Genomic DNA, 13,461 nt, shown 5'->3' with positions numbered 1-13,461 from the left:
TTTGTTTTTGCACAAGGTTGGGAAGACAATTATGGCCAGTGACGGCTTCAGTGAGACCCTCGGTATATTTAGAGAGGGACTGCTCGTCACTGCAGATGCAATGACCACGGGTGGCTAGGCTGTATGGAAGGGACTTCTTGGTATGGAATGGGTGGCAGCTGTCGAAGTTCAGGTATTTCTGGTGGTTTGTAGGTTTGATATGGATGGAGGTGCTGATGCAGCCACCTCTGAGGTGGAGGTCAACATCTAGGAAGGTGGCTTGTTGTGTTGAGCAAGACCAGGTGAAGTAAATGGGGGAGAAGTTGTTGAGGTTCTGGAGGAATGTGAATAGTGTGTCCTCACCTTCAATCCAGATAGCATAGATGTCATCAATGAAACTGAACCAGGTGAGGGTTTTAGGAGTCTGGGTTTTTAGGAAAGATTCCTCTAGATGGCGCATGAAGAGGTTAGAATAGGATGATGCCAGTTACAGATGATGACAGATATCTCGGTTGTAGAAGCCTGCCTTTTGATTGTTCAGAAAGTGTTCCACATTAAAAATTTAAATTTCATTTGGAAAATGGCTGCCACCCAATGGATTCTTTGTCAGAGGAAAATATCACTGGATGGAGAATGTGTGTGGCAAGAATTTATAGGCGAAAGAAGCAGCATGTCTGTCCTGTACAGAATGAGCTGGGACACTGTCGTGGATCAAAAATATGCCTTCACACTGCCGCTTGTGACACTTCACATTGACAGCCTCCTCTAATTATCTCACCTGGAGATTTTTCCAGTACATTGCTGTGGAGATTTTCCCCTTAACATTATAGTCTGTTGGCACAACAGATTGTTCCAAAGAACACACAGCACCAAATTATCTGATGATGTTGGGATCTTTGCCTGCTTTAGTGGTGTTGTGTAAGTAGATGTATGTAAATGTGTGCTGTCTCATTAACTGTGATTAAATGGCTAAAGAAGCCATCTGAGTTAGCCAAACACAGAATCAATACATACACTGCTGCTTCAGTTTCAGTGGGTTTCTCAAGTGGGTGTGAGTAGTTGACACATCCTGTCGATGTCAGTTGTTGTCATATTCATAACATCATGCAACATTTTGGAAACTGACCTCTTAGTGATTTCCATTTTTTCCACTATTGCCTCAATTGTTGCGCACCAGGTTACTCACTTTGTGGTCCTTCAGGCAGATGGGCTGCTACACCATTCTTCATCTTTGAACATGTTTTAGCAAGTTGAGAAACAAAATTGCTTCAGCTGTAAAAATATTAGGCACTACCAATTTCAGAGCACTTACAGCTGCATTTCAGGTACAAATCTGTATATAAGTGGACAATCAATCGTGTAGAAAACCAATATTCTGAAAGCTATGATGAAGCTGCAATGAAACATGTAGTCCCTGGAATCGAAACACGTAATCACTGGAAGAGTCATGACTCAGCTTGCATTGTTAGTCCAATGAAATAATTACCCACAAAAGTGTGTCTGCTGTAAAAGTACTAAAACCTATGAAGAAAGATTAAGAAACAATGAGGATGAATTTATGTAATGTTATAATGGACAAGGGGAAATGTAAGAGGCACTCACTGAATATCAGTGCGTGGAGGTGAATGTTATCTGGGTGGCAGACTGTAGGCTAAAACATTTGACAGTTGTGTGTGTGTGTGTGTGTGTGTGTGTGTGTGTGTGTGTGTGTGTGTGTGTGTGTGTGGAGAGAGAGAGAGAGAGAGAGAGAGAGAGAGAGAGAGAGAGAGAGAATATTCCAATGTGTAGTGCTGGAATGAAAATAAGTAAACTAAATCATACCTCAAAACAGGAAAATAAGTTGCAAATATGTAGCATATTATCATGTTTCTGGGTACAGTTTAACTATCACATTTGCAGCAAATAGCTCTGTTCCTGGGAATGATTTAGTTTACTTGATGTTGTTGTTGCATAAAAGTTAGTATTCTCTCTTTCCATCATTCTAATTTTCATGGTGTGTGAAAGTCTTCTGGGTTGCTTGCTCAACCTTCAGGAGATGGAGTACACCTGCTTATTATAGTATCATGTTGTATTCTAGGTTTTAATGGGACCCCATACATAGCATACATTCCTTGACATACTAATATTATAGCAGTCAAAGTTTTTAGCCAATAGGTTGTTACCTAGGTGGCATATTAAAGTGTGTGAACATTCATGTGGTAACATCGGCGAGTGCCTCTTAAATATCCTTATCCACTATGGTGTTATGTAAATTCCTCCTTAATGTTTTTATCATCTTCGCTGCTATTATGCAAGTGTTTTCCACCATATTTTATTACTTCTAGGACATACGCATTTTTGGGAATAATCTATTTAATGGGACTGACAATGAATGCTACGTCTTCCTATAATAATTGTTTAAATTGTGAATTGACGCCATCCTCAGTATATGCTTCATTACAGTTTGATATTAGCTTTGGGATTATTTATTTTCTACAGGTTTCTTTTTCTGCTTATATACAGTTTTGCACCCAAAGATGCAGCTGTAAGTGTTGCAAAATTGGTAGTTCCAAAGAATAGAAGGATTTTACAGCTGATATGGTTTCATTTCTCAATATGGTTTCTCATGGCTGTGGTTGCCCAGATAATTCTTTTGTTTAATGACGCAAAGTGTCGGAGGCATTTAACTATTGAGTGATGAATTGTTACCTTACACTTCCACTTCATTTTGGATTGTAGGGTAATTGTCCTCCTCTAAGTGCAGAAAACGCCACACTGTTCCTGTTTATCAGGAATGCAGAGGTTTGCCTACAAACAATCAAATAACTGTTACATAATTTTATTTTTTCAAGGTGGTGATGAAAATTTCAGGTCTTATCTGTGCTGGTGTAAGATGGCTGCAGATATGGCTCCCCAGCAATTTTCGACTGATGTATCAACTGCGAATGACACATTGGGGTTTGATTTATATAGTTAGCTTATCCACTGTATGATTTTCTGACAGTATACTGTAGTATTAGTACTGCTAGTAATACCATACTCGAAAAACGTAGGGTTTGGAACTGTATGTTTCTTCTTCCTTGGGGAAGGAGAGATTGGCTAGGGAAGATTGCAAAAATGGGGCAACTCACACAGATCAGACTGAGAGGACCTGTGTGTTGTGAGGAGAAACTTGTGCAAAGCTCAGTTTGGTTATATTTGCTTATGTGGATCAGTTTTGTGAGAGCTTGCCATGATGTATGTGTCAGTAAATTTGAAATGAGATGCATTTTTGTTTTGGAATTGTGGCTACATGCTGGAATTTTTTAAATTATTAACAAAATGTCATAAATGTATCCCTACTGACCACCCCCAGATACTATTACTTCAGAATTTCACCTATGGAATAGAAGTATTTGAGTAGAAATTATTTCACTTTGTTTTAAAACATTCATTTTTTACCAGTATCTTTAATTCATAAAAGAGATGATAAAACACTTTTATGGATGCATACTTTTTTCTTTCTGTGGTGGATTAAGGTTAAATTGTAGGTAGTGGAGGACATTCTTGTTACTAGCAAACTATTCATGAGTAGTAGTACTCTTCTAAAAATTGTACCTAACTCTGCACAACAGACTTCATAAGAATAAATGGGTTGTGAAGCTTTTGTTAGTCAACCAAATTTTTAAACAATGCCTGCCCAAAATTCATGGATTGCCATGAGATTTAAATGAGAATGTCATATTGCATTGTTGGCTGAGATATCTCATGGAGTGGATTCAGTTACCTGTATGAAAGGGTGTTTTTCCTCCATCATACTGGCATCTATCTTCATTGGTAGGTGGGATCTGTGTCAGTATTGGATTTATAGTATGTAGGTGAGTGTAATGAAAGCATGTATAGTGTCATGTTTGTGTTGCATGGTGGTGGTGCTGGTGGTGGCAGTGTTTGGAATTTAATGCAGGAATTTAGCACAAATATGGGTGTGCATAAGATTCATGCCACCAGCTCTTCTGTCCTTGCTGGCCAGACACTAACATTGAAAATTTTCTCCACACTGAAGATTCAAACAAGTATACCTCAGAGTTGAGCTGTATGATTTTCCACAGGATGGTAGACATAGCTCTCTGTCACAGTTTGGCTGTGGCCATTCATCTTGGTTGACAGCTAGTTGGTAATCTTAACAATATAAAAATCTGAGCAAAGATTGCATCAGAGCTGGTATGTAATATGGCTATTTGCACTTGGGGCTGCACTCCAATGGAGTGGGCAGGGGGGGGGGGGAGGGGGGGGGCGGCGGCTGGCGGGCGGGCAGGCATCATAAGCCGTCAGGACTGGAATCAGAAGTGCTTGGTGCTTGGATAGGGCAGGTTTGGCACCGGGACCTAGGCCTCCCACAGGGTTATGATCGCTGTGGCAACGATTTCGGATTGGGGGGAAGGCATAGCGATGGTCTAAGATATTGCAGAGGTAGGGTGGGCAATGGAACACCATTTTAGGATGGGTGGGAAGTATATTTGGTAGGAAGTAAGAATATCTCATTTCAGGGCATCCTTTGATAGGGCTTTGACACTATATCATTGTGTCCTGAAACAAGGGACATCTTAACAGAGGTTCTTCCCATCCCTCCCAAAGTATTATTCCATGCCCACACAACATCCTAGTTCATCCCTTTGATACTTCCAATCCCTCAACTCTCCACATATTATCTCCATTGGAGACATATGTGCAAAACCTGTCCAATCCACCAAAACAGTGCTTCCAGTCCCAGTCTTGTCACAGGATTATTCCAACCTATCAGAGGATAGGCCACATGTGGAAACAGCTTTGTAATCAGAATCTGAATCTTAATGTCTCATAATGCACAAGTTAAATCATTGATTTTATGTTCAGGAGACTCATCAGCTGATGTTGTTGTTGTTGTTGTTGTTGTTGTTGTTGTTGTTGAAGTCTTCAGTCCTGAGACTGGTTTGATACAGCTCTCCATGCTACTCTATTCTGTGCAAGCTTCATCATCTCCCAGTACCTACTACAAACTACAACTTACATCCTTCTGAATCTGTTTAGTGCATTCATCTCTTGGTCTCCCTCTACGCTTTTTACCCTCCATGCTGCCCTCCAATACTGAATTGGTGATCCCTTGATGCCTCAGAACATGTCCTACCAACCGATCCCTTCTTCTAGTTAAGTTGTGCTACAAGCATCTCTTCTCCCCAGTCCTATTCAATACCTCCTCATTAGTTATATGATCTACCCATCTAATCTTCAGTATTCTTCTGTATCACCACATTTCGAAAGCTTCTGTTCTCTTCTTGTCTAAACTAGTTATCGTCCATGTTTCACTACCATACATGGCTATGCCCCATACAAATACTTTCAGAAACGACTTCCTGACACTTAAATCAATACTCGATGTTAACTTGCCATTGCCAGTCTACATTTGATATCCCCTCTACTTTGACCATCATCAGTTATTTTGCCCCCCAAATAGCAAAACTCCTTCACTACTTTAAGTGTCCCATTTCCTAATCTAATTCCCTCAGCATCTCCCGACTTAATTCGACTGCATTCCATTATCCACATTTTGCTTCTGTTGATGTTCATCTTATACCCTCCTTTCATGACACTCTCCATTCCGTTCAACTGCTCTGCCAATTCCTTTGCTGTCTCTGACAGAATTACAATGTCATCGGCGAACCTCAATGTTTTTGTTTCTTCTCCATGGATTTTAATACCTAATCGGAATTTTCTTAAGATAAGTCATAGGGTCAGTATTGCCTCACGTGTTCCAATATTTCAACAGAATCCAAACTGATCTTCCCCGAGATCAGCTTCTACCAGTTTTTCCATTCGTCTGTAGAGAATACGCGTTAGTATTTTGCATCTGTGATTTATTAAACTGATTGTTCGGTAATTTTCACATCTGTCAGCACCTGCTTCCTTCGGGATCAGAATTGTTATATTCTTCTTGAAGTCTGAGGGTATTTCGCCTGTCTCATACATCTTGCTCACCAGATGGTAGAGTTTTGTCATGACTGGCTCTCCCAAGGCCATCAGAAGTTCTAATGGAATGTTGTCTACTCCCGGGGCCTTGTTTCGACTCAGGTCTTTCAGTGCTCTGTCAAACTCTTCACGCTGTATCATATCTCCCATTTCATCTTCATCTACATCCTCTTCCATTTCTATAATATTGTCCTCAAGTACATTGCCCTTATATAGGCCCTCTATATACTCCCTCCACCTTTCTGCTTTCCCTTCTCTGCTTAGAACTGGGTTTCTATCTGAGCTCTTGATATTCATACAAGTGGTTCTCTTTTCTCCAATGGTCTTTTTAATTTTCCTGTAGGCAGTATCTATCTTACCCCTCATGAGATAAGCCTCTACATCCTTACATTTGTCCTCTAGCCATCCCTGCTTTGCCATATTGCACTTCCTGTTGATGTCGTTTTTGAGACGTTTGTATTCCTTTTTGCTTGCTTCATTTACTGCATTTTTATATTTTCTCCTTTCATCAATTAAATTCAATATTTCTTCTGTTACCCAAGAATTTCTACTAGCCCTTGTCATTTTACGTACTAGGTCCTCTGCTGCCTTCACAACTTCATCCCTCAGAGCTACCCATTCTTCTTCTACAGTATTTCTTTCCCCCATTCCTGTCAATTGTTCCCTTATGCTCCCCCTCAAATTCTGTACATCCTCTGTTTTAGTCAGTTTATCCAGGTCCCATCTCCTTAAATTCCCACCTTTTTGCTTTTTCTTCAGTTTTAATCTACAGTTCATAACCAATAGATTGTGATCAGAGTCCACAGCTGCCCCTGGAAATGTCTTAATTTAAAACCTGGTTCCTAAATCTCTGTCTTACCATTATGTAATTTAGCTGAAACCTGTCAGTATCTCCAGGCTTCTTCCATGTATACAACCTTCTTTTATGATTCTTGAACCAAGTGTTGGCTACGATTAAGTTGTGCTCTGTGCAAAATTCTACCAGGCGCCTGCCTCTTTGATTTCTTAGCCCCAATCCATATTCACCTATTACATTTCCTTCTCTCCCTTTTCCTACCACCGATTTCCAGTCACCCATGACTATTAAATTTTCGTCACCCTTCACTATATGAATAATTTCTTTCATTTCATCATATATGTCTTCAATTTCTTCATCATCTGCAGAGTTAGTTGGCATATAAAATTGTACTACTGTAGTGGGCATGGGCTTCGTGTCTGTCTTGGCCACAAAACAATGCATTCACTATGCTGTTTGTTGTAGCTTACTCGCACTCCTGTTTTTCTATTCATTATTAAACTGACTCCTGCATTACCCCTATTTGATTTTGTATTTATAACCCTGTATTCACCAGACCAGAAGCCTTGTTCCTCCTGCCACCGAACTTCACTAATTCCCACTATATCTAACTTTAACCTGTGCAGATCCCTTTTTAAATCTTCTAACCTACCTGCCCAATTAAGGGATCTGGCTTTCCATGCTCCGATCCATAGAACGCCAGTTTTCTAGCTTCTGATAATGACGTTCTCTTGAGTAGTCCCCGCCCGGAGATCTAAATGGGGGACTGTCTTACGTCTGGAATATTTTACCCAAGAGGCTGATAACTATGATAAATTATGTGTGGAGTACAATATTTTTATATAATCACAATAAAATCTGAATTCTATGTATTATATCCTGCTCAGATGGTCAGATCATAAAAAAATTCATCAAAAGAGTATTAACTTTCCTGCACCAGGGTGCTATTCTATTCTCTTTTTACTGCCTCAGTTTGGACATTTCTAAAATTTGTGCCTTTCCATTTATTGTATACTTTCATTCCCATGTATTGTGGAGTCTGTGCAAAAAGATTAAGCCTATATGCAGCAACATGAAGCTTTCTTTGGTTCTAGTTTCGTAACTATGCTGGAAATTGAAAAAAGAGCTTAGGGTTATTACTTGTGAAAATAATTATTCCATATAGATATAATGAGGGAATGCTTAGTATCTTAAGATCTCTTAATAATGGCCAACTAGATCCTTTGGCATTGCACAACATATGTTTCTGATAATTTTTTTCTGCAAAACTAATATTCTTGTCGTGTTGCTAGCATTCCCCCAGAAGACAATATCATATCTCACTACTGACTCAAAGTAACTATGGTATATTATTTTTTGTGTGTCTATACTAGTGACATTGACTAAGATTGTCATAGCAAATTCCGGGCTGTTTACTTTATTTTTTAGATAATCTGTGTGTGAGGACCATGATATGTTTCTGTCTAATTGCATTCCTTCTTCATTTAGCTCCTAGCTTCTGTGCATAATGTGAATATCATTTATTTGAGATTGTTTTGTCTTAAATTGCATCAGCCCTGTTTTTGAAATATTATCTTTAAGCCATTTACATGGAACCAAACATCGAGGTTTCTATGACCTTTTCAGGAATCTTTTCTGTGTTTTTGTTTTCTACCAGTACTGATGTGTCATCAGCAAATAAAACTGAATTATATAACATGTTTCAGTTATATACCTGAATCATAACCTGGTCCATCTGGATCATCCTCTCCTCCACCAGCTTTCTTGAACAGTACAGATGGTAGCTATACTTTCAATACTTCCTCCAATTTCAAAATTATTGTGTCCTTTGTCTTCTATAACCTGTTGTTCCCACACAATCTACCCAACAGCTTCTGCTGCATCTGTCCCACATCACCTCCCTACTTATGTTCCCTCACCTTCACTCTGTGCTTCTCTCTTCCAATGAACCCACCGGTCTTTCTTCCCCTCTCTGCTCCTCTCCTTACCCATTCCCCTTTTCTCCCCAATTTATCCCCACTTGGTGCCCCACAGCTTTCAGATGCTGTGCCAGGCAGCATTGTCCTGCTGCCATCTAGACCCTGCGTGCTCTGTCAGACAGTGATGTTCCCTCACCACACCTGTACCCTGCTATACCTACCCCTTTTGTGCCCCATTAAGGATTGCTACTTTCAATCAGTGTGAGTGTTGCATTGTCGCTGGAGCAGTCTGAGACAGTGGTTATGTGTGGATGATGTGTGCTTGCTTGTGTTGATGTGTGTTTTCTTTTCTGAAAAAAGACTTTGGCCAAACTGAAAATGAGTAACATTCTTCATTGTGCTTGTCTGCAACTCAATGTGTGATCTTTATGGTAGATAGAAAATGCAATACCTGCATTCTTCATTGTCTTATCCTCTGGATAGGCCAGATTTACCTGTAAAAGTGTCACTGCTGTAAATTTTGTATTTTGTATCCTTCTGTGTATACTTAGTGACATGAGGTCCTCTGCTTAGAAAAAGGAAACAGATTAAGAGGAAAAAGAAAAATGAGTAATACAGTTACGAAATGGAAGGGAAGGGGAGGAGGGGGGAGAGAAGACGAAAAAGATTTAGTTAGAGAAAGGGAGGTCATGCTGAAAATAAGAAGGTTAGAACAGTAAAGCAAATAATGAGATGCAATAGACATGATGACAATGATAAAAGGGGAGGTGTTACTGGAAGCTAAGTTCATAAGGTTGTTGGGATGCAAAGATGTGTGTGAGGAAGAGTTCACATCTCTGGATTCCATAAAAACCAGTCCCTAACCAGATACCCAAACATCTAATGTGTTGTTGTTACCCCAGGGGGTCCACAACTCTGTTGTTGATACGTGCATAGTGAGCACGGGACCCCGAGCTAATGGGGCCATCCTTCCTTTCCGGGCTGCAACACTTCCCTTTCTGCATCCTTCCCCATCCCTCATCTTGGCCCCCCCCCCTCACCCCTCTCCATTGCCTCTTTCATTCCCTTTCTCCCCCTCTGGGAGTATGTTTTGTGCCTATGTCCGGAGTCGGAAAGTCGAAACTGTAACAAATTCTTTGCTTTCTCCACTTGCAAGTATTTGTCCTTCCTTTATCCTTCTCTTTTCCTTACCTCTTCTCTTTGCCCTTTTCTCCACTACAGTGTTTGAGACCTCTCTTCTTTCCTTTCCCTTTCTCTTTTTCCCTCCCTGTGCATGTCTGAAGGCCGAACCATGCTTTTCCATACGTAGCCGGTGATGGGGTAACGGGTAATTCCCCGCCCCGGGTAGACAGGTAGGACACATACGTACCCCCTGGTAATGGCCAGGCCCAGGGAGGGGTGATTACTGAGCTGATACCTTCCAAAAGTGCCGATTGGTCCCTCCGTCCGTTTGTCGGGAGGTGTGACCTGAGGTGTGAACAATCACATAAGGTGGGAGTGCCCTCAGAGAGGGCCCTCACAAAGAAGGAGCACTCCATCGGAGAAGCCGGTATTCATGGGGGATACTTTCACAATGGTTTCACCATCTTCTACTATGTCAGCTCACAAGCGTAAATTCAATGAATTTCAGCCACAGACAGTCCTTCCATCATTGCCAAAGTTCCTTGTTGTTTCTCGGTCTGACGATGGTCACAACTTCTCCACGGTCAACCCTTTCATTATTCAGAAAGGTGTCGATGCAATTGCAGATCCTGTAAAGTTTTGTTCCAGATTACGAAATGCCACCTTGTTGTAATAAACAGTCAGTGCCCTCCAGGCACAAAAATTGCTGCATACTTCACTGCTACACACCTTCCCTGTCTGGGTGGAACTGCACGGTACTTTAAATTCATCATGTGGGGTCGTTTATACACGCTCCCTCACACACCTGTCTGACCAGGGTGTAACAGCCGTTCATAGTCATGAAAAGGGTTGACATGAACCTCATTCCAACCTGCACTGTCTTCTTGACATTTGACAAAGTTCAACTCCCATCGAAAATCAAAGCAGGCTATGAGATAATTTCCATTCGCCCTTACATCCCAAACCCTAAGCGTTGCTATCGATGTCAGCGGTTAAGTCATACCAGCCAGTACTGTTCCAATCTGGCCAAATGTGTTACGTGTGGCAAGGATGCCCACGAGGGTGCTTGTCCACCTCCATCCCCTCGTTGCATCAACTGTATGGGTGACCACGCTGCTTCCTCTCGAGATTGCCCCATTTTTAAAGATGAAAAGCTCATTCAGGAAATCAGGGCGAAGGAAAAGGCGTCAACCTTTGCTGCTCGAAAATTATTCGCCAGTCGACTGCCCACCGTGCCTCAGACAGGAAAAACAGTACTGTCCTTGCCTCTCCTCAGCCAACAAAGGAGGCAGCCACGCAGACTTGCGATCTCACCTTTAGTTCCACGGTTGTCAGATCGGCCAGTGCAGGGATCGCCCGTTCAACCTCCCCACTTTCGCCTGCTCACTCTATGGCTCACCCTTCATCGGGTTCTGCCAAATCACGAGCCCAAAAGTCAGACACCAAGACTTCAAAAAAAGAGCATACTCGTGAAGATTTTTTACGTACCCCAACTTCACAACCATCGGTTCCTCCTTCTTCTAAACATCATAATTCCAAGAAGGCAACAAAGAAACCCAGTTCATCTCCTTCTCTGCCAAGGCATGTCTCATCTACTGCGCCACCTGGCAGTAATCGCCCTCGGCCGTCTTCTGTGTCGCCGAGGCGCACTACTGGCGGCTGATCAACCGGCCGATTGCTGGAGGCAGGAGCTGCTCCTGAACAACCTATGGATCAGGATCTTCTGCCTTCGGGTGAATGCCATTCCATGTTGTTGGTCGCAAGCTCTGAGCAGTCGCTGAGTTGATGGCAACCTTGGTCACATTCCTCCATTTTCTGTTCACCCTATGTGCATTATCCACTGGAATATCCGCAGCATTCGAGCCAATCAGGACGAATTGTCGATTCTCTTACGATCCTACTCGCCGGTCATCTTCTGTCTTCAGGAAACAAAGCTACGTCCTCATGACCGCTTTGTTCTCCCCCTTTTTCATTCCATCCAAATTGATCTCCCCTCTGTTGAAGGCACTCCAGCCCATGGAGGACTCGTGATTCTTCTCCATGATTCCATTATCAGTCAATCCCCTTAAACACTTCCTTCCAAGCTGTCGCTGTCCGTCTTTACCTTTCTGGATACACGTTCTCTCTTTGTACTGTATACATTCCATCGTCCACACCAATGGCACGATCTGATCTCCTTCATCTTCTTGGTCAGCTTCCATCACCCTATTTGCTGATTGGGGACTTCAATGCCCACCACCCGCTTTGGGGATCTCCACATCCTTGTCCGCGTGGCTCACTATTGCTAGACGTCTTCCTCCAAGCGGATCTAGTTTGCCTCAACACTGGGGACCCTACATTTTTTACTGCCTCCATGACAAATTTCTCTGATTTGGACCTTTCGGTCGGTACTGTTCCACTAGCTCGACGCTTCGAATGGTTCGCCCTTGATGATATGGACTAGAGTGACCACTTTCCATGTGTGCTTAGACTGCAGCCTCAACTGCCATATATGCACCCACGGCGCTGGAAGTTTGGCGAAGCCGATTGGACACTTTTTTCGTCTCTAGCGACATTCGATGACCGTCACTTTCCTAGCGTCGATGATGAGGTCTCACACATTACAGATGTTATTCTTAAAGCTGCGTAACGTTCAATACCACGCACCTCAGAATTGCACCAGCGCCCCCCAGTTCCTTGGTGGAACGAGGAATGCCGTGACACAATACATGAGCGGTGACGTGCTCTTCGTGTTTTCCGCCACCATCCTACTTTGGCCAAGTGTGTCCGCTATGAGCAGTTCCGTTCGCGATTCCGTCGCGTCATTCACGATAGCAAGAAGGCAAGCTGGAAATTCTTTATTAGCTCATTTAACACCTTCACTCCCTCCTCGGAAGTTTGGAGTCGGATTCGGTGGTTATCAGGCGCGCACATTTTCTCACCGGTCTCTGGGCTCACAGTCGCGCATGATACATTAGTGGATCCCGTCGCAATATCTAACTCATTGGGTCAACACTATGCTGGGATTTCGAGCTCTTCAAATTACCCGCCAGCATTTCTCCCAAAGAAATGTGCAGCGGAAGTGCAACCTCTTGTTTTCTCCTCTCAAAATTGCGAAAGCTATAATACTGTTTTCTCCATGCGGGAACTGCAACATGCACTCTCTTCCTCTCGCTCCAGGACCAGATGGTATCCACGTCCAAATGTTGCTGCATAGTCTGCATTACCTCCTTCACCTTTGTAATCGAATTTGGACCGACCGAACTTTTCCCAGACAATGGCGGGGAGCAATCATCGTTCCTGTTCTGAAACCTGGAAAGGACTAACATCTCCCCTCTAGCTATCGCCCCATTTCTCTCAAGAGTAGTGTATGTAAGGTTTTGGAGCGTATGGTAAATTGCCGTTTAGCTTGGTGGCTGAAGGCCCGCAGCCTTTAAACACCTGCCCAAATGCGGTTTCTGAAAGCATTTTTCTGCAGTTGACCATCTTGTTGCTCTCTCCACTTATATCGAGAACAATTTTCTCCAGAAACGCCAAACAGTAGCAATATTTTTTGATCTGGAGAGAGCATACGATACCTGTTGGAAGACAGGCATTCTCCGCACACTGTTCTCTTGGGGCTTTCGATGCTCTCTGCCCCTTTTTCTTCGCGAATTTATGGCAGAGCGCGTATTTAGAGTGCGGGTGAACACTACTCTCTCCCGT

The sequence above is a fragment of the Schistocerca piceifrons genome, unplaced genomic scaffold, assembly GCF_021461385.2.
Source record: "Schistocerca piceifrons isolate TAMUIC-IGC-003096 unplaced genomic scaffold, iqSchPice1.1 HiC_scaffold_2341, whole genome shotgun sequence".
NCBI lineage: Eukaryota > Metazoa > Arthropoda > Insecta > Orthoptera > Acrididae > Schistocerca > Schistocerca piceifrons.
The sequence above is the reverse complement of the archived record's forward strand: the minus strand, read 5'-3'. Positions refer to the sequence as shown.